This window comes from Myotis brandtii, unplaced genomic scaffold (genome assembly GCF_000412655.1).
Source record: "Myotis brandtii unplaced genomic scaffold, ASM41265v1 scaffold902, whole genome shotgun sequence".
Taxonomy (NCBI): Eukaryota; Metazoa; Chordata; class Mammalia; order Chiroptera; family Vespertilionidae; genus Myotis; species Myotis brandtii.
In genome coordinates this window covers 2107394-2129199 of record NW_005371709.1, presented here as the reverse complement: position 1 = coordinate 2129199, position 21806 = coordinate 2107394, and the positions used below count along the sequence as shown (strand labels likewise).

The 21806-nt window shown below is 37.1% G+C and overlaps 1 protein-coding gene across 5 annotated transcripts in view; it reads left to right on the top strand.

Annotated features, from left to right (window-relative positions):
* Positions 1-21806, top strand: part of R3HCC1L (R3H domain and coiled-coil containing 1-like) — a 70605-nt gene that overhangs the window by 7381 nt on the left and 41418 nt on the right. Inside the window, exon 1 of one of the 5 annotated variants that reach the window (XM_005885382.2) lies at positions 3562-6104. The exons of the other annotated variants lie outside the window; for them this stretch is intronic. The gene's annotated coding sequence lies outside the window, so the exon portion shown is untranslated. Of the gene's footprint in view, positions 1-3561; positions 6105-21806 lie in introns of those variants that run through there. 5 annotated transcript variants of the gene reach the window in all.

Below are 21806 nucleotides of genomic sequence, written 5' to 3'. Positions count from 1 at the left end.
GTTTGAGCATCAACCTGTGAACCAGGAGGTCATGTTTTGATTCCTGGTTGGGGCACATGCCCGGGCTGTGGGCCGGGTCCCTGGTGTGGGGCATGCAGAAGGCAGTCGATCAATGACTCTCATCATTGATGTTCCATCTCTATCTCCCTCTCCCTTCCTCTCTGAAGTCAATAAAGGTATGAAAGACACCTAGTAAATAGAGTTCAATATTTGTTGATAGTTTTTTCCTTTAGCATAAATCTAAAGCATAATCATTTAGTCTACTAGTAAATCTCCACTGCCCAATAGGGTAGCCACTAACCACATAAATTGAAACTTGTCGTAGTGTAAAATATATACTGGATTTTGAAAACTTAGTATGAAATAAGGAATTAATATTTTAACAATTTTTTATATTGTTTATATATTGACATGTTTAAGCTATATCACATAAAATATATTAATAAAGTTTTACCTATTTTTACTTTAATGTGGCTACTAGAAAATATTAAATTATTTATGTGGCTCCTATTATGTTACTTTTGGACATTACTGATATAAAAACCATGTTCAAAAGTTACTTGGATTAGTTTTCTCTCCCCAATATTATTCTTTCCCTTGCATGGTTATCTTAGTCATTTGAAGTACAGTTCAGTTCTATTTGCATTTTAAGTTTTTCTCTTCATCCTAATTGATCTTATTTATTTTTGAGTATGTGAAACATTAATAGTCTTCCAAAAGTCAGAATTGTATAAAAAATATATATACTTAGAGCAGTGTCACCCATTTTTTTTTTTAAATCCCTTCTTTTCTACCCTGTTTACGCCTACCTTCTATATAGGTAACCAATCTCATCATTTTCTGAATTATCCTTCCTATGTATTTTCCCCCCATGAATGAGGAGATACAGGTATATTTTCTTATTTTCTCTTCTTTTTTACACAAAAGGAACCATAGTACTAGTATAGATAGATACTCTTTTGTACTTTGCATTTTTCACCTAACATATTTTGAAATCCATTCCACATCAATTTGTAGAGTTCGCTCTCCTCCCTTCTTTCCTCCCTCTGTCTTTTCCTTCCTCCTACAGTTGCATAGTACTCTATTGTGAGGATGTTAACCATTCTCTTATGCTTTTTCCAATATTTTGCATTGACAAACAGTGCTGCAGTGACTAACCTTGTCCATATATATCTTTTCATATGTTGGAAGTATATGTTTGGGTAAATTCCTAAAATGGTATGATTGGGTCAAAAGTTCAAAAGCATATATAGTTTTAAAATATTGCCAGATCTCTTGCTGTGGGGGCTGTACACATTTGAATTCCCATCAGTAATGTATGAGAGTGTTAGTTTCCCCACAACATTACCATCAGAGTGTGTTATTTTATACCTTTTAATTTTTGTTAACCTTATAGGTAAGAAATGGTATCCATATAGTTTTAATATTCACTTCTCTTATTAGTGAGTTTGAACATCTTTCCAAAATATGCATGAAGGTCATTTTAATATCTTTTTTTGTGTGAATTGTCTTGTGTCTTTTTTTGTTAATCCTCACCCGAGGATATTTTTTTCCATTAATCTTTGGGGGTGGGGGGATGGAGTGGGGAGACATCGATGTGAGAGAGACACATCAATTATCAATTGGTTGCCTCCCTTGGGGCCTGGGATCAAACCTACAACCCAGGTATGTGCCCTGGACTGGGAATGGAACTCGAGACCCTTTGGTGTGCGGGCCGATGCTCTAGCCACTGAGACACACTGGCAGGGCTCTTGTATCTTTCTATTCACTTTTCTATCAGGTTTTTTGGGGTTTTTCCTTCCCTCAGTTTTTGAGAATAAAAAAAATACGTTAGGGAAATTAGCTCGTTATAAATGATATATGTTACAGTTTGCCAGTTGTCTTTTGTTTCTTTAGGGTGTAAGTGTGTATTTGTTTAGACTTTTATGTAGTCCAATTTTTCATTGCATCAGAATTTTGGGTAATAATTAGGAAACCTTTTCCTTTACCCAGGATAAAAAGGAATTTACACATTTTCCTCTAGTACTTGTATGATTTTAGTTATGTTTGGATCTCGGATTCATTTGGAGTTTTTTAAAATGAATATTGTGTGAACTTATAATGTTTTCTTTAAAAAGTACAATTTTGCCCTTGTGTTTTGAGATGCCACCTTTATCATATGTTAAGTTTCCACTGAATTTATTTCTGGACTTTCTGTTCTTTTGCACCAGTCTGTATTCCTGCACCATTATTACAGTTTTAATTATAGTATATCGAGGGCTAGCTTCTAAAATTTCTACTGTGTTATTGGCTATTCTTACATGTTTGTTTTTTCTGTTGAACTTTAGTAGCAGCTGTCGCCATAAAAAAGCTTGCATGTATTAGGATTGTTATTGGGATTATGTTAAATTAATAAATTAATGAAGAGAGAACTGACATCTGGATGATGTTGAGTTGTGTTGAGTTTCCTATCTAAGAACAAGGAATATCTATTTGTTCAAATCTATATTTGTGTCACAGGAATGTTTTCTTTTTATTGGTTTTGTACACTTCTTGTTAAATTTGCCATTTAAAAAACTTACTAACATGTTTATAGATCTTTATGTCAATATTTGTAGAGCTACTTTATTCTGTTTAATGTTTGTATTGTTTTCCATGATATAGATGTTCCATAATTTATTTACTCTGGCCCATATAGATGGACATTAAAGTTGTGTATAATTTTTCATTCTATATAATTTTTCAGTCTACATTCACCAAAACAGGATCTTACGCTTTTTAAAAAATCTTTGCCAGTTTGAAGGGCATTAAAGAATATATTTATTTTTTATTTCTTTGCTAACTGATGATGCTTATTTTTTATCCATCTATTCAAACTTCCATTCAGCGTATTCTTACTGAGCATCCACTATGTGCCATCCTATAAGAACTATAGTAATGCCTGGAAGTTGAATGTCTTTTTGTGTTTTTGATCATTTGTATTATTTTGTTTTGTACACCTCTTTTTTTTTTTTTAATGGCAGTTAATTGGTGTTTCTGCCCCCTCAGACCAGTTCTCAGAAGACCGAGAATGAAAGATAACATTTCTTTATTCTGTTTTGTTGATGAGTTTCTAAAAAGTACTTTGTGTGTGTATTTATTTTTCTTGCAAAATCTGTGGTAAATCCTGGGTTAAACTCTTAGTAGTCACGAAATGAGATAATGTAAGTTAAGTGCACAGACAAGTTTCAAAGAAATGATTACACATTTTTATAAAAATGACTTTTATTATTATTATTTTCCAGGTGAGGCTGCTGCATCTATCAGAAAGGAATTTTTGTACCATTTTTCTTCAGACAGAGTCTGTTTGTTGTAGAGCAGGGGTGGGGAATATCCAGCCAATGGGCTGTATAAGGCCCTTGAAATCATTTGGTCTGGCCCTGCCAAGGCAACCGCAGGCAGGACTCGAAATTCAAGATGTAGGAGCTTTTTTCATAGCAACATACGTTTATATTAAGTGAATCATAATAATGAAAAAATTTTTTTAATTAATCCTCACCCGAGGATATATTTTTTCCCATTTATTTTTTTTTGTTGTTGTTTTGTTAGAGAGAGTGGAAGTGGGGGAATAGAGAGAGAGAGAAACATTGTTGTGAGAGAGACACATTGATATGTTGCCGCCTGTACACTCACAACTGGGGCCAGGATTGGGCCTGCAACCCAGGTAGTGTCCTTAACTGGGAATCAAACCTGGACCCTTCAGCTGTGGGCCAGTGCTCTGACCACTGAGCAATAGGCCAGGGCAATAATGTAAATTTTGAGGGACAAGCAAGGAACGAAGGAACATCCATTACAAGATAGACAAGACACGGAGGAGTACATGAAAGCTTCTTGTCTGCTGACCTAAGCCTGTCTGTCTGTATTGTGGTGACTCAGAGGACAGTCAGTGACAGGCAGGCTGGGAGTGTACATGTTGGGACAGTGTTAACAGGAAACTATGGCGATCAGTCATGAGATGAGATGCTATGAGATGATTCCTCACAATGTTGAGGATCTTGCCTCTGATGATTGAAGACGATGTTGTCGACTTTGTTGACACAGACAATAACTTCAATCCAACCTTTATCCACACATCCACCATCAACAATCCTCCCCAAAACAGTCTCAGATGAAGATTAATGAAATTACAGCAGCACACAGAAAAGACCTCAAGTGTCGATGACATGATGATACGAACATTGCATATGTTCCAAATCCAAAATGCAGGATTAGAACAGCAGTTAAAGCAAAATAATCAACACACACACTGGATAGTTATTAAAGCTTAAGTGGTGTGACATCCTACAAATGGCGACTACAAAGAAGAGAAAAGTTGATGCAGAGCGTCCATCTTTCCAAGAGAAATGGACAAATGATTATTTTTTTGTTGAAGTCAAAGGCAAACCTGTGTGCCTAGTTTGTGGCGATATGTTAGCAGTAATGGAAAAAGCCAATCTGGAGCGTCATTACAGCTCAAAACATGCTAAACTCAGTGAATTGGGAGGCCAAATGCGTCTGGATAAAATCAATGCTCTTCAGCGGAGTTTGGAATTACAACAAGCTGCTTTCACTAAGCCTCGTTGTGACAGAGACAACGTTATTCAGACGAGTTATGTAGTGAGTGAGCTAATAGCAAAGAAGCTGAGGCCTCATGTAGAGGGAGAGTTTGTGAAAGAGTGCATGGTGGCTGCTGCAGAGTTGTTAGCACCAGACAAAGTAAAATTGTTTCAAAGTGTTAGTTTGTCTCGGAGAACCGTCTCAGATCGGATTACTGATTTAGCACAAGATATTGAAAAGACATTGAAGAATTCTGCAGGAGATTTCCAATTTTTCTCTCTGGCTTGTGACGAGACAACGGACATAACAAATACTGCCCAACTGGCTGTTTTCGTTCGTGGGATAACTGCAGAGTTTGACACGCGTGAGGAACTGCTGTCACTGGAAGCCATGCATGGCACTACAAGAGGTGAGGATTTGTTTGAGAGACTTGTTTTATCAATGAAAAAATTTGAGCTAACATTTGAAAAGTTAAGTGGCCTTATTACAGATGGAGCTCCAGCCATGGTTGACTCGCAAAAAGGGTTAATTTCATTGGTCAAGAAAGAACTGAATCGTCTTAGTCTTGATCCAAGTAATTTAATTATATGCCACTGCATCATACACCAAGAAAGTCTCTGTGCACAGTCATTACGGCTTAACAGTGTAATGTCAACAGTAGTGTCATGCATAAATTTTGTCAAAAGCAGAGGGTTTAACAGCCTCCAGTTTAAGGAGTTACTGAATGATCTTCACTCTGAGTACGGTGATCTTGTTTATAACTGTGAAGTGCGGTGGCTGAGCCACAGGAACATGCTCATGAGGTTTTATGAACTGCGGGATGAAGTCAGGCAGTTCATGGAGATGAAGGGAAAACCTGTCAGGGAACTCATTGACAGCAAGTGGCTGTGTGATCTAGCATTCATGGTGGATATTACCAAGTACCTCTCAGAGTTGAATGTCAAGTTACAGGGCCCCCACCAGCTTCTCAGCACCCTGCTTTCAAAGGTGATATCATTTGAAGCTAAATTAAGGCTGTGGAAAGTGCAACTGGAAAGGAATAACACAATGCATTTCCCCACTCTGGAAGGACAAAAGCCTTCTACAACACTTGAATATGCTAATGAATATGCGAAACTAATTGAGGTATTTAATGAAAGATTCAAGGACTTGAAAAGTAAACAAATGGAATTGAACATCTTTGCTACACCATTCAATGTAGAACCAGCTGATGTGCCTGATAACCTACAACACGAAATCATTCAGCTGCAAAGCAATGATGAGCTGAAAGCTAGGTACAACAATGTCCCACTGCTTGAGTTCTATAAATGTTACATAAGTAACGATGAATTTCCCACTTTGAGGAGACATGCATTGAAATATGCATCTGTGTTTGGAACAACTTATTGCTGCGAGCAGTTCTTTTCAAAACTTACCATAACAAAGAGTCGACTGCGCTCCAGACTGATCTACACAAACCTGGAAAAGCAGTTGCGAGTAGCAACTTCATCAATACCAGCTAACATCACACGCCTCACCCAAGAGAAGCAGTTTCAGCCATCACATTAGGGGTGAGTTAATGAAATGTTTGACCAAATATAGCAGGCTAATTTTTAAGTTGATAATTGTGTATGGCCACGAATGATGTTATAAATATCTAAATGGCCCTTGGCAGAAAAAGGGTTCCCCACCCCTGTTATAGAGTTTTATTGCTCAAAAAATGTCACTTATTTGGTAAGTCAATTAAGTATACTTATGCATATATTTTTAGAAAAAATGTTATTGATTTTTAGAGAGAGAGGAAGAGAGAGGGGAAGAGAGAGAGAGAAACATCAATGTGAGAGTGAAACATAGACCAGCTGCCTCCTGCATGCCCCCTACCAGGGATCAAGCCTGCAATGACCAGGAATTGAACCAGCAACCTTTTGTTGCTCAGGACGACGCCCAACCAACTGAGCTACACCAGCCAGGGCTTATGCATATTTTATAGAAAGACTGTTCATTTACTCTAAATATTTGTTTGCTTATATTTTGTTTCTTCTCCGTCATTTTATGTTGTAACGCATGTAAAACAAGTTTGAAAGTGGCAATTTCCTAAAAGACAGGCTCTTTGGAAGATTTTCTTGCTTCTATTCTCTAGGTCTGTCTTAATTTTGGTGTTTGTTGTAAAGAGAACAGGGATTGGTTAAATAATGGAATTAGTTCTCAAAGTGGGATTACTAGCTTTGCTTTCTTCAGTCTCTCTCCACTGGAAAAACAGAAAATTAATATCCATTCTTTTAAGCTCTAGCTTTCCTATAGTTCATGTAGGGATCAGCAAAGATGGAATGTTATTGTAAGGGTTAAAGCAGGGGTGGGGAACCTGTTTTCTGCCAAGGGCCTTTGGATATTTATAACATCATTCTCGGGCCATACAAAATTATCAACTTAAAAATTAGCCTGCTGTATTTGGTCAATTTATTAATTAACTCATCTCTAATGCCTTGGCAGGGCCAGATAAAATGATTTTACAGGCCTTATACAGTGGACATTCCCCACCCCTGGGTTAAAGAATAGATAATCAATTAAGTTTTTAGTAAAGTGTAAAGAAGCCCTGGCCGGGTAGCTCAGTTGATTGTAGTGTTATCCCAATGTGCTGGGGTTGGAGGTTTGATTTCTGGTTGTGGTGCGTGCAGGAATCAACTGATGGATGCATGGATGGGTGGAACCACAAATCGATGTTTCTCTTTCTCCCTCTACCTCCCCCTGCTCCTCCCCAAAAATCAATAAATAAAAATTTTAAAAAACCCCCCAAAACAAAAAAACAATGAATCTCTCCAAAAACTTGGAAATGAAAAATAGATATCTAGTGAAAGTGATTTCAGTTTTTTGAATATTACTCTGTAGGTGTTATTTTCAATTAAAATTTTTTTTAAAGAAAATTTAGTAAATTGGTAGGACCTGTTATTTTGTGAGATGTTTTTCTAACCTACATCCTCTGATGATCTTTTCAGTCTTTCAGCTTCTGACTCTCACATGTAGACAGTAGCAACTGGGAAGCTGATGTGTAGGGTGAAGGCTTTAGTAGTAACAAGAGGGTCAGTCACAGCATCTGTCAGAAGATAATTGTCTTGTGTGCTGCTGAAGCACATGGCAAAAAAAAAAAAAAAAAAAGGATGGAAACTATAATGAAATGATATTGGTGATTTGCAGAATTTTAAATAAGGTTTTGCACAGCAATTGAGAAGTAAATGTTGATGCTGAGAGCTGACCTTAAAGTCTTCTCAGATAGAATCTAAGAATGAGGAGCCATAGGTATAGATAAAGGGAAAGAAAATTCTCCTTTGATAGGGTTTTGGTAGTCTCTGCTTTTGTTAGTATCAGAAAGCTCACTTCAGATATTCTTAGATGGTTTGTATGGCTCATATGAGTAGAGGCATGGGATTTCATTGTGCATGACTCTGAAATGTCCCAGATCTTGAGAGTAAACCAAAGTGAATTTTAATCTTGGTTATTTAAAATCTCCTTGTACCTGTCTTATTAGGAGCTTTATTTTTTTTTAAGAGGAAACTAATTTGCAACTGGCTATAAAGAGTGACATTGTGTTCAGGGAAATGATGCACTAACACACTGCACTGTCCCACAAGAGTACTTCTCAAGTCTCCAAACGCAGTGCTGACAATCTGTGATAGCCTGTGAATTGTAGGGTAGCAGTTGGGGGAAGATAGACAGCAGAGTGAGGTGGTTGTGTGTAAGTTACAGAGGAGATGGAGAGGGGAAGAAATGAGAGAAGAGCTAAGCAGCTCAGGTTCTGTGGACAATTTGAATGGAACCTATTCTTGTTAGCTCTGATAATAGGATGAAATCAACAGCTAGAGTGTGTGTGGGGGTTTTGGTAGGGTAGAAATAGTGTGTTTCACTTTTCCTTTCAAGGTGTTATTTGTTTCATTCTGTCATCAAATTTTAAGATTAGGTGTTCTTTTGATGAGAGTATAGATTGGATAAGTTTGAAAATTTTGAAGACACTAGAAATACCACTTCATGCCAGGAAATGAGACTATAACAATCAGAGTACTAGGGATAGGGCTTATCTTTTCAAGGCATTATTGCAATGGTAGTAAGGCCAGTTACCATATCTAGAGCTAAAATGACTTGGCCTTTATCCCAGACAAATGTATATCCTGTTATTTATTTATGTATTTATTTATTTAACATCAGAGTACTAGGGATAGGGCTTATCTTTTCAAGGCATTATTGCAATGGTAGTAAGGCCAGTTACCATATCTAGAGCTAAAATGACTTGGCCTTTATCCCAGACAAATGTATATCCTGTTATTTATTTATGTATTTATTTATTTAACATATGTATGTGTACACACACACACACACACACCATCATCTTATTGTTTCAGAGACAGTTAACCAACTATAGCTGTCTTCATCAGACATCAAGGCAAGAGTTTCTGGATATTATTTGTATTGCAGAGTAGAATTTAATGTGGGGCAGGTTTTGGTTCAGTTCTTTCTCTGATTATTAGAATGGTTATACAAAGTAAATGTGTTTGATGGTTCCCTTTGGTATCATGTCTAATTCTGAGTATAGGATTAGATTTGGATCACATTGTTTTGGAGCCCATCTCTCCTGCTGATGTGTTTCTGTTTTTGAGTTAAATATGTTACTACTTGGCCATTGATACCGTTGTATTAAGTAAGCATAAGAGAGATGTCAGTGTGAAGATTATGTGCTATCTTATCATCTTTACACCAATGTTATCCATATTTAAAAAAGATGCCAGGGTAAATAAAGGGGCAAATGGAGTAAGGGATGGTATGGAGGAGATCTAGAGACACTGTACTAGTATCATTTCTTAGGAATTGTCTGTAGGATCTAGACTCGATTCTCCATTGCCTAGGAGATTGAATGCCTAAACCTAGTGTTGAAGGCTCTCCAGGCTGGAAACCATTTTTCTAGCAGAATCTTCCACTACTTCCCAGTACTGAACCTTTGACTCTCTCTAGACTAGTTTCTATAACTGTCTCCAAAGCAACACTTTCTGACTTACTGCTTCTGCATATTGTTAGACTATTCCTTCTACTTGGAATGCTTCCTTTCAAGTCTCTGTCTTCTAAAGGCCTAGTTCCTAATGATGTGATTGTAAGTGTAAATGTTGAATCACTATGTTATGTACCTTCAACTAATATAATATTGTATGCCAACTATACTTTTAAAAAATTAAAAAATGAAGGTCTGGTTCCAATTCCACCTACTCAATGACATCTTCAACCATTTTAGTCCCTTAGTGATCTCTCTCCTCTGGGTTTTTATCATTTACTGCTTTTCTCTTTATTTGGCAATTACATATTACCTTAAAACAACTTACAAGAATGTTCTTACCCTCCCAGTTAGGTAGAGACAACTTAAAGGAGGGAGGGGGGGGGGGCTACTTTACTCATGTGGTTCAAACCATGTTATTACTTGTAGTCCTACTTGACATCTCCACTACCCCTAACAAGAACTTAGTACAGTATGTGCACTTGATATTTGTTTGTGAGAAAATGCAGTTACCTATTGTTAGCTTTTGCCAGCCTTTAACATTTATCTTTCTTTTTATGTCATAAGAATAACAGATAGATTAGAATGCAGTTTAAATACCTCAGCCATGTTTGTTCAATAGATTATTCTGCTTTGAAAGCTGCCTGTAGCACTCTGTATGGGCTTCCTGATCCTAAAAGGAGCATTGTTCTGAAGATATTATGTTCTCAGGTAATTATTTGTTCTTGAAGCTCTAATTAGTATCTTATCTATTATTTATTTAATATTTTCTTTGCCTGCTTTCAAGTGAAATTTGCTTTAAAGTCTTTTGGTTTCTTAGTTTCTTAACAGCCACATTTGGCTTTTACACTTGTTAGCATAGCTGCAGGGAGGGAGGAGATAGATAGCAAGTTGTAACTATATTTCTAACAGGGACTCCACCTCCTTTACAGTTATTCTCTTTTGTTGCTATTGTACTTTGATGTTTTTGTTTTTAACTACGCTATGCTTTGCTTTAACCCATTTTTTAGAAGGCATGTATTGTAATTTGTAGTAGTTAAGTGCAGGGACTTTGAAATCCTAACCAACACTTAAACTGTAACTCAAGTTTCAGGTATCTCATCTGTTAAATTGAGATAATAATGGCTACCTCTTAGTATGTAGTTGGGATCAAATGAGTTATTTTATATTTATTTATATATATATATCACATATATATATGATATACATATATATATATATACACACACACACACACACACATACACACACACACTACTTAGCACAGATTAAGCCTGTGTTTTCAAAATTTACTCAGTTATTTATTAGCTGTACTTTGTGCATTCAAAAGGGGGAAAATATCAAGTTTAATGCGTGTCAAGTTTGAGGTACAGCTCCCAAAGCCTTATCCATTTCAACTCTTTCATTGTTACTATAGAATATGAGTGTAACCCAGGATATATCTGGGAGAGGAACTAATTTCAAGCAAATCTAGAAACACAGACCAACTTTTAGGTGTGTAATGTGAGGAAGAAGTTTTAGGAGGGAATTATTTTTCTTCTCTCTCCAGCCCTCTATTCCCCAACATCTGCCCAAGGTAGATAAACAGAGTACGAAGCAGCCTTTTCTATCTTTCTATTGCATATTATATTGCTATTGTTCAGTTATATTAAAGCTTTGATCTGACTGCCTTTTGAGGTGGCTCATGGTAATAGGTGCTAACATTAAACTTGGTGAACCATGGGGTTACCTTATCAATGGAGTGTGAAAGAGACTAAGCTGCAAACTGTTTCCCAACCTGTAAGGCATGAAATCAGTTGGTGCTGATGCATGACAACTATAGCCAGTGGAGTGTAAAATAAGTTGGGGGCTTGAACTGTGTTTTAAGAAAAACCTTTTCATGCTATAGTTTGTTTATCTACTTTGGTGCCCCTAAGATCCTACTGGAATCATGTATCCTGTATCTTTCATTGTTTTTAGTAATCAGTTTTTTTCATGAAATGTTTCTTCCCAGTTATGTAAGGTGTATTCTTTGTCCAACTGCATGAAGAGAGACAAAGGCTGTAACGTCCAAAGCAGATTAATAATAAGATAATATAACTATTATTTTGCTCAGGATTATATTTGAAAAAAACATCTGCAGTATATATTTGATGTACAAGTTTCTTGTTTTTTTACATTCAGATTTGAAAGTATACTCTATATTCTGATTTGAAACTTATTCCAGTCTAAGAACTCAGTTGTGCATTTCACTGGTCATTGTTGCCATGTTCACATGCGCCTCTGGAGAAAGGGAAGACATAGAAAAGGATAATGTTTTGAAATGGTTGGGCGAGTTCTACTAAGAAGTATAGAGATTATTCTTATGGGGAATAGAAGAGATGGAGTCCTCTCCTGACACCTGGTGAAGTTCTTTGCCATATGGCTTTGAGGGTGAGGCAAGGTGAATGAGGAAGTTTCAGAGACAATAGTGAATTATTATTGTCAGCACTTTTAAGTCTGGAAGGTTATTGGCATTAGGCATGCTGTGAAAGCATGGAAGTTCTTTCATTCTTGTTAGTTTTCTTGTTTTACTGCAGCAGTCTTTGAATTCTCTTTAGTTGCTTTACATTTATACAGATTGCAAGCAAAGTGTGAATACTTATGAAATTAATATATTATTGTGAGAGACCATTCTATCAGGCAGTCTAGTAGTTAAATTCAGGGTCTTTGAAATCTTAACCAACACTTAGAAGCTGTGTGATCTTGAGTTATTTAAGGTTCAGATTTCTCATCTGTAAAATTGGGATAATAATAGCTACCTCATAGTCTTATAATGTAATCAAATGAGATAGTATATGTAAAACATTTAGCACAGTGCCTGTCACATCATAAGTACTCATTAAATGGTAGCTGGTTATTTTTTTCCTCTTTCTCTTCCTCTGTACTAATACTACTACTACTCTACCACTAATTCACTTTTGCTTATAGGGCCTAAATCATAATGAAACAGAAAACACAATTAGACATGGTTCACAGCAGTAGATTTGGAAAAATATGTCATTGTTCTCTTAGGCATTGCTTAATAGATTTTTCTTAACCAAATAGAAACTCTATAAAAAGACCATTTTTAATGAAAGGATCTTTGTGTTGACTTTAGCTGGCCTTGCAAATGAGTATAAAAAATTGATTATTCTAAAACGTATTTGGCTAATGCAAATAAACAACCTTTCTATGAATTTAAGGAGTATATAGAAATAAAATAAGAGTTTAAAGAATTGTCAATCCTTATTATTCACCTAACTAGAGTTATTTTGTTGTGGGGAAGTGCTGGGTTGTTGGTGTTTTTTTAATTCTTAGGAGTAATGTTTTATCTGGTGCTAAGAGTAGTCGTAGTAGAGTTCTTGTCCAGTGTATGAGACACATTGCTGTGGGAATGGGATGGAAAAGTCATCCTGATCATTTATACTAATGACGATGAGCATTGGTGTGGATAACACATTTGTTTTTGATGTGTATTATGGGATGATTTTTGCAGCACGATTAACTTCCTGATTAAACTTTGCTCAGCTAATATATCCTGAGCACATAGTGGTTGGAAAACTGGTTAACCAGCTATGATGGTGATAAAACTACTAAGTTACCACTTAAATAGCTGTCTTAAATTTCTCAACCAAAATGAGGTTATATAACATGATTTTATTTTTCCTTTTTTTAAAATTGATTTTTAGAGAGAGAGGAATGGAGAGGGAGAGAGAGAGAAACATCGATGTGAGTGCAATGTGAGTGCGGAACATTGATCAGCTGCCTCCCGAACCCCTCTTCCCCTGCTGAGGATTGAGCATACAATCCGGGCATGTGCCCTGACCCGGAATCGAACTGGCAACCCTTCAGTGCACAGGACGATGCCCAACCATCTGAGCCACATCAGCTGGGGCACAACATAATTTTCAAAGGTCTTTTTCAGTTATAAGCTTAAAGATTAGTATGGAGGTATTTGGCAATCAGGAAATGGAGCAGTGACACATTTTGGCCACCAGAGGGTGAAGTCCAATCAGTCAACTTGTGCTCTGCATTTGACCAGAATGTGGCATCTTTGGAAATAAAGAGGACGCATTGCTCTTCTCTCCATTTAGTTTAAGGTGTGGAAAATCTTGCTTTCTGATTCTACTTGTATCAGATTTTTTTCTGCTCTTTTTCTTTATGGCTGTCTAGATAGAACTGAGACAAATACATAAAGACAGAAGAAGAGTAGACGTTTCTAGTTGTCAGGGTTTCCTCTAATTTTGTTCTCTAAGATGGTGATTGGCTCTCAGGTGATCCCATGGGCACCTTTGATGGCAAGCACAATAGTATGGATGACCAAATTTAATTATTTGTGACCACCTTCCTCCCCCAAAACACACAGGCACACACACAAATGGCACTCATCTGTCATTACCCTCCCCATTCCCTTTGAAATCCCATGGATGAAAATGACATGTGTGAGAAATGTAATAGAATGAGCACAGCATTTGTAATTGAAATCTAGGGTCTAGTCTTGCTTTGCTACTTAATATCCATCTAACCATGGATGCTACAACCTCAGATCCTCAGTTTTCTTATTCAAAAATTGAGGACATTGAGTTCTGACTTCAGTAATATAATTCTAAGAGTCTGTAAAAATTCTTTAATGTTTATATGGAGGGCAGTACTGTTCTTGATTTACTATATATAATTAAGTAGTATATTGTATAAATAGCACATTATTTCTTTTTTCTTTTTGCTAGTAACAGGGCTATAGGTGTTGTTAAGGCATAAATATTAAAGTATTAAAGTACACTACCATTACAGCAAGAAGAATGACAGTGGCCACTCCACTTGACTGTTGCCACTCACTGAGACATTTTTCTGGCCCCACAAACAAGTACAAACAAATTCTTTGTGAGTATAGGCTCAGGGTGACAGCAAGTCAGTCAAGAGGAGGAGGATTAGGAGCCAAGCCAAGCTGATTTGGGTTATAGCTGACTGTGAAGCATTTAGAGGAGAAGTCATTTGGGGATACGTGAGCTTAGAAAAATAGGGCATGTGGGTTCTGGAACTTGTATCACAAAGCTGGAGTCAGAGTCCATTTCTTCTAACCACATGAGTGGAAGTAACTTAGATACAGAGTCCAGTTATACGATTCTGAATTGCTGAGAGCACAGGCTAATGTGGAAGGAACAAAGAGGGCATGCGGTCCAAATAGACAAGCTGCAATGAGTATCTAGAAGGTGAGAGAGCAAATGGATACAGAAGTGTGCTTGTGAAAACAGGGAAGGATTAGTACTTAGGATTTAATATGTACACAAGAGAATAGAAGCCAGCCAGCAGACTAGATAGAAACAGCATTTTAGGATTATGTGCAAAAGACAAAATTTTAATGTGTTCTGGTTTTAATTGCCCTCTTTGATGTTGATAGGTCCACTTGGTATATCTAAGGCTGTACATGTTTGAGGTTAGTGATTATATCACTGACAAACTCTTTGTGGTTTATATGGTTCTAATAACTTCACTGGATACACATATTCACAGGTCCACTCACTACTACTGCAGAGTTCATTTCACAGAACTGGCCAGTAAAAAATTGGCAGGCAAACTAGCTTTTCAAGTGCTCCTAGGAATGGAGCCCAGCTGTTCCCTTTGGACTTTGAGCTGTTGGGATTCATTGGGTTAGCAACTAGAAAGAATGGAACTAACATTTTCAGTCTAGTTCTTGACAGCAAAGCAGAGGTGTTAGAATTTCTGTTTTAGAGGTTTACACTGCAAGTAACTTAACCTGATTGTGTGTCTTAATATTACTGGGCTTCTGACCACTGAAATATGGCTTGGATCGATGGTGGTTTGGAGAGAGTAGAAAGAGGGCTATCCATCATTCAGAGGCTCCATCTGATAATGCTGCTTTCACCAAGCAGCCATCTGTCCATCTATCCATCAGTAGGATGAAATGAGATTTAGCGGAACAGGCAGCTGTAACTCTGAGACACTTTCTAACCAAGGATTGCAGTCCTGGCCTGAGTGTGACCACAAAGCACAGCACTGGGGTTTGGCGGGATGTGGCAGCAAGTGCAGTCTCATTCCCGTCACTGCAGCCTAGAGAGTGTTCAATATGAGGCCAAAGCACAGCCTTATTTCCCATACAAAATTGACTAAACTTGGGGTGACAACCAAACAGTAATTCTTCTGCTCCATACTGTTTTACAAGTTGAACAGACCCTTTTGATGGAGAATTTTTTTTGTTTGACTTGGAGAAGAAATAGAATTAAGATGTGATTTCATTTTGCTGGAATCCCACCACACAGTTTAACCTTTAACCTGTATAGTATATTGGCAGAATGCTTTGTAAATGTTTCAGGAAGACCACCTTTTTCTTAATTGAAAACACTGTGGGTACTTCTGCTGGCAATTCCCAGTTTGTCATGGTAATGAGACTAAATTAAATTCAAGGATAATTCAAAATTCTATTTTCTTCTTAAGTAGAAATTTTTACCTAGGTTGTTAGGTAGCAGAAATTGAATTTTCTTTCTCTTCTCTCTACTCTATATTAGTGGTGCCGATATGAAGGAAAGAAAATGTGGACAGGAAAATTAGTAATAGATTAGAAGCAAGAAGCTGGATTACCCCTAAAATGGATAATCAGGCTCTAAGCACTGATGTTAACTGTTGTCTTCCTGGTTTTCCTGCTTTTCCAGGATACTGAGCCTTCTGAGAGCCTCCTGGTCAGTATAGTACTATGCTTATGTTGCTATCCTGGTACTTTCCCTAATCATGGGGCAGCTTCCTTGTTGTTGTTTTTTGTTTTTGTTTTGTTTTTTGCAGTGGCCACTTCAGACCTCACTTAGCTCCTGCTCTTTGTTCTGAAGTCTTGCTTTTCATTTCAGATTGGGGGAGGGGTCCAGGGAGCCTAATGTACCGGAGATGCCTCGGAAATTAGTGCCTTGGATGAATTCCTGGGCCTATTGATCCACCGGCAGTTTATGCATCCTGACATTCATAATCTCAGTAGGCTGCTGATGTTCCTGATTAATGGGTCCAGGGGCTGTCCATCCGTCACTTCACATTAATTACTGAAGAGGTGTTTTTCCAGTGATTTACCTGACAGTGGGCTGTGATAAATACCCCTAAGCAGAGTGGGCAGTGATTAATCATAGGGCCACACCCCTCCCCCACTTACCCTTCACCCTAACCACAGGCCAGCAATGGGACCTGATGAAAGAGTGCCCCCTCCCCAAAGCTATCTATCTTCATAATTGTTTGTGGATGCATATTCATCGGGGCATGGGACCTGGCAGATAGCATTCTAGAATTTGTGCCAAAGATGATGAAAAATAAATCTTCCCAGTAGGAAGAGTAACTAATTTGCTTTTACATGGGGCAGAGAAGTATATATAAGCTGCCTTTATGTTACTTTAAAGAAATCTGATAGAAATATTGCTTACCTCTATGCATAAACTCAGCACTGTGATAGTTGCTCTGCAAGCTTGAAAGAGAGGAGAAAGCACAGTTTTTGTCTTTGTGATATTTGTAGTCTTTTTTGGGAGAATCTGTGAACAAGTAGGAGACATGAGAAAACATTTCAAGGCACTAATATAATCATGGGAGGATTGGGATAGAACTCCAGGGTTCTATGTCTTACTTTGAGACCTTAGAAAATGAAATTTAAATATTTGAGTGTTTTGCATGTATCAGACACTGTATTCAACTCTGGAAATATGAAGATGAATGTGATTTAGTGGTAGATCTCAGGGAGTAAAAGTGTAGTGCTCCTGGATTTTTTCTCAAGCTATAAAATAAGCTTTTCCAAGAAGTTAAGTACCTTAAATGAATTTAAAATTAATTTAAAATTTAAAGTGGTTTAAAATGAACTTTAAATAAAATTCCACATTAATTTTTTTCTCTGAATTGAGTACCTGTTGTGTTTCTGGGGATACAAGAAGCATTTGAGAAACAGTATCTGCCCTTAAGAAACTATATTATAGACTATGAGATGACATTTATAAATGAAACACTTAAATAGGAATATAAAATAGTATATAATGACAAATGAATACCAAAGATAATTAATGCAAAAGAAATCACAGAAGGGTGAAATCAATGTCTTCAAATAGTTAAAGGAAAAAGCTGGATTTGAGATAAGCCTTTTGTAGTGACTAGGATTGTATAACCAGGTAATTCAAAGAGGGCATTTCAGAAGTTGGCATGAACAGACTAGACTGAGAGGCCATCCGGTGCAGAATGGAGGATTTGTATCTGAGAGTGTTAGAAATATGACTGAAACAGTAGATTGACAGCAAATTGTGGAGAACCTTGAATGCCAGAAAGCTTAGTTTATATCTTGTAGACCCTGGTAAGTCACTAAGGTTTATGAGCAAGGGATTAGGAAAAGTGTGTTTTAGAAAAAATTATTATATGTGGAAATATTTAATATCATTTGGACTTGCCAGAGTATTTTAGACTATTCAGAATAAAGAATTGTGTGAGGGTCGCCGAAGGAGGAACACACAAGGCCAAAATGGTGAGGGATTACAAATTTATTCCATCATCTGCAAACCAGATGGGCTGAGCCCCCAAATGGCGCCAGCACCCGGGGACAGGAGTCAGAGATTTTTAAAGCACTTTTGGCGGGCTTTTTCTGGGTGGAGAATTCTCTTTGCATGTCTGGGGAGAGATAGTGGTCTTAGCAAGTGGAATGTGATCTAAGTGAAAGGGAATGTCCATTGTGAAGCGACCTGGAGGTCAGTTCCTCGGGGAGGGGTATGATGCAATTATTTGATCAAAGCTAACAAAAATTATCCAGATGAAAAATACAGTTTTATATATATCTCTGAGTGCATTGCAAAAAATTGTGTGGTTTGTTTATATAGGGAGTAGGAATAGAGTTGATAGTTAAAGGAGACTAAGTTTTACAATCATTACTCATGCAAAGTTGAATAATTCATGGAAGTTTTAGGTAATGACTACAGAATTAAATTAGGCAAGACTATAGCCCTAATTTTAAGAAAGAAATAGATCTTTAGTCTTACTAATGTAACTTCATTAAAGCTGCACTAATTACTCACTGGCTTTGGATAGGTATATTTTAAAGCCAGTAAGAAATTAAAGAATCAGTGGTGTCAGTTGTATTTTGGTAGGAATTTCTAGGGAATGTGGATTTTTTTTTTCATTTAAAGACTGTAGATATAATTTACATACAGTAAGATTAACCTTTTTAAGGATATATATTCTGTGAATGTTAACAAAAGCGTATAGTCATGTAACTCCCGTATAATTAAAATAGAGTACAGTTCCATCAATCCAAAAATTCATTTGTGCCCCTTTATTGTCAACGCCTTACCTAAACCTAAGCTTTTGGCAATTATTGATATATTTCTTGTCCTTAAAGTTTTGCCTTTTCCACAATTTTATGTAAATGGATTTGTATTTCTCTAGTGATAAATGATGTTAGCAGTTTTGGGTGCCATCTTTATAACTTCTTTGATGAAGTATTGTTCAAATTGTTGTTCGTTTTGGATATCAAGTTTTGAGTTTTATTATATACTCTGGATAAAAGTCTTATGAGTTATGTGATTTGCAGATATTTTCTCCCATTTGTGGTTTGTCTTTTCATTCTCTTAACAGTGTCTTGAAGAGCAGATGTTTTTTTAAAAAATATTTATTGTTGAAAATATTACATAGGTCTTCCTTTTTCCCCTATTAACCTCTTCCAGCCCACTCCGTCCCTCCCCTCACCCCGAGGCCCTCATGACTCCATTGTCTGTGTCCATGGGTTATGCATATATGCATATAAGCATACAAGTTCATTGGTTAATCTCTTGCCACCCACCCTCCCCTTTCTTCTCTCTGAGGTTCAACAGTCTGTGCTTCTATGCCTTTGGGTCTATTTTTGTTCATCAGTTTATTTTTTTTCATTATATTTCACATATGAGTGAGATCATGTGATACTTATCTTTCTCTGACTGGCTTATTTCACTTAGCATAATACTCTCCAGGTCCATTCATGCTGTAAGAACAGAAATTTTTAAATTTGATGAAGTCTTTAAATTTGTAAAAAATTTTAATGGATAATGCTTTCGGTGTTGTATCTAAGAAATCTTTGCCTAACCCAAAGTCACAAAGATTTTCTCCTGTATTTTCTTCTAGTAGTGCTATAGTTTTAGATCTTATGTATAAGTCTGATTCATTTTGATTTAGTTTTTGTATCTAGTGTGAGATATGGATAGAGTAGTAAGAAGTGACAGGTGGTGAAGAGACAGAAACAATAAAAAGCAGGTACTGTGTGAAAAAATAGTAATTTGGAGGTTGTGATATAGTTTTGTGTTGGTGAGAGCAACCTGTCACAGTATGCCATGATGTGTCACTTTATACATGGCCAATTTAGCAGTTTGAATAGAGCTATTTGCCTACTCATTCTGCTTCCCATTAATGAATGTTTTCTGCAGACCTTTGAGTAAGGTCTACATGAGGTCTTTTAAATCAGCAGTCATCAACCAGTGGTCCGAAAGGTTGGCGATCGCTGCTCTAAATAATACCTAGCTTAAAACCTCTTTTTTCTTCAGTCCAGGTATTTTAAAGAGGAGGCCTAGACTCCAACTATAGACCTAATGTCACAAATTGTCTTTATTCTGTTAATTTAAATTACAACATACTCTATATAATAAAAGCCTGATATGCTGTGTCCGATCGTCTGTTCAACCATCAAAGCATAATATGCTAATTATATGCTAAGACCGCTCAACTGCTCTCTATGACGTGCACTGACCACCAGGGGGCAGACAGTCGACCGGTTGACCAGTTGCTATGACATGCACTGACCACCAGGAGGGCAGATGCTCCAACCAGTAGATTAGCTTGCTGCTGAGGTCCGGCGGATCAGGACTGAGTAAGACAGGCCGGATATGCCCTGGAGCCCTCCTGCAGTCCCTCCCCAGCTGGCCAAGCTCCCACGTCCCTCCCCAGCCCCGATTGTGCACCGGTGGGGTCCCTCGGACTGGCCTGCGCCCTCTCACAATCCGGGACCCCTTGGGGGATGTCAGAGAGCCAGTTTCGGCCTGATCCCACAGGCCAGGTCGAGGGACTTCATTGGTGCACGAATTTATGCACTGGGCCTCTAGTATTTTATAAACCTGGTTTGAATAGAAGTGAGAATAAACCTCCAAGTAGATGTAGGAATTATTTTGCATTTTTAAGTATGAAATATGTCATTGTATTAACTAGTGCAAGTTCATTTATGGAAGAATGCATTAAGAAAACTATAGGACAATCAGTTGTGGTTCATTAGCAGATTTTAAAATATGAAGCCATTTCTCTGCTGTCCAAGTATAATTTTTCATGTTATTATATTATACACAAGTACCTCTGTGATGTGCTGGATCAAGTATATGTTAAGTTATGCTCTTTTGCAGAGGAAAGACATTTCGTGGTTATTTGCAGAATGCGCTTGACATTGGGAGTGGAGGACCTTAGAAGTGTGGAAATTGAGTGTATTTTTAATTTTATTATTTTGTTAAAGACTCTTGGTTAGGTGGTTTAATCTTTTGATTTTTTAAAATTTCTCTTTTACTTTGCTCTATAACCAAAATTCCAAGTCATTTAAAATAGAGCATTTTTTTTATCCCTGCTGTGAAAGTTTCTGATGTTGAAATATGCTGTTTTAGTATGTTTTTTAAACAATCAAGTGAAACAACTTACTGAATAAATTAATTTAAATTATAAGAATCTAAAAATTTTTTAAAAAAATATATTTCATTGATTTTTTACAGAGAGGAAGGGAGAGAGATAGTTAAAAACATCGATGAGAGAGAAACATCGATCAGCTGCCTCCTGCACACCTCCTACTGGGGATGTGCCCACAACCAAGGTACTTGCCCTTGACCGGAATCGAACCTGGGACCTTTCAGTCCGCAGGCCAGTGCTCTATCCACTGAGCAAAACCGGTTAGGGCTAAACATTTTTAAATTAAAAATGAACTAGAGTAGATTTTTTTTAAAAAGAGCAGCATAAGTAGTATTTTATGGAACTTTTTTCAGTCACATGGGTATGAATCTGAATGTACTGTGTCATGATGTGAAATGTTTTTAACTGGAGTGCAAAAAATTTTGACAAAATATTGGCTAGAAAGTCTTTCTATACAGGATTCTGTGCTCATAGGAGATACATCTCATACACAAGCTTTTTAAAAAATATAGAAAGGTCTAGATCAGTGGTTCTCAACCTTCTGGCCCTTTAAATACAGTTCCTCATGTTGTGACCCAACCATAAAATTATT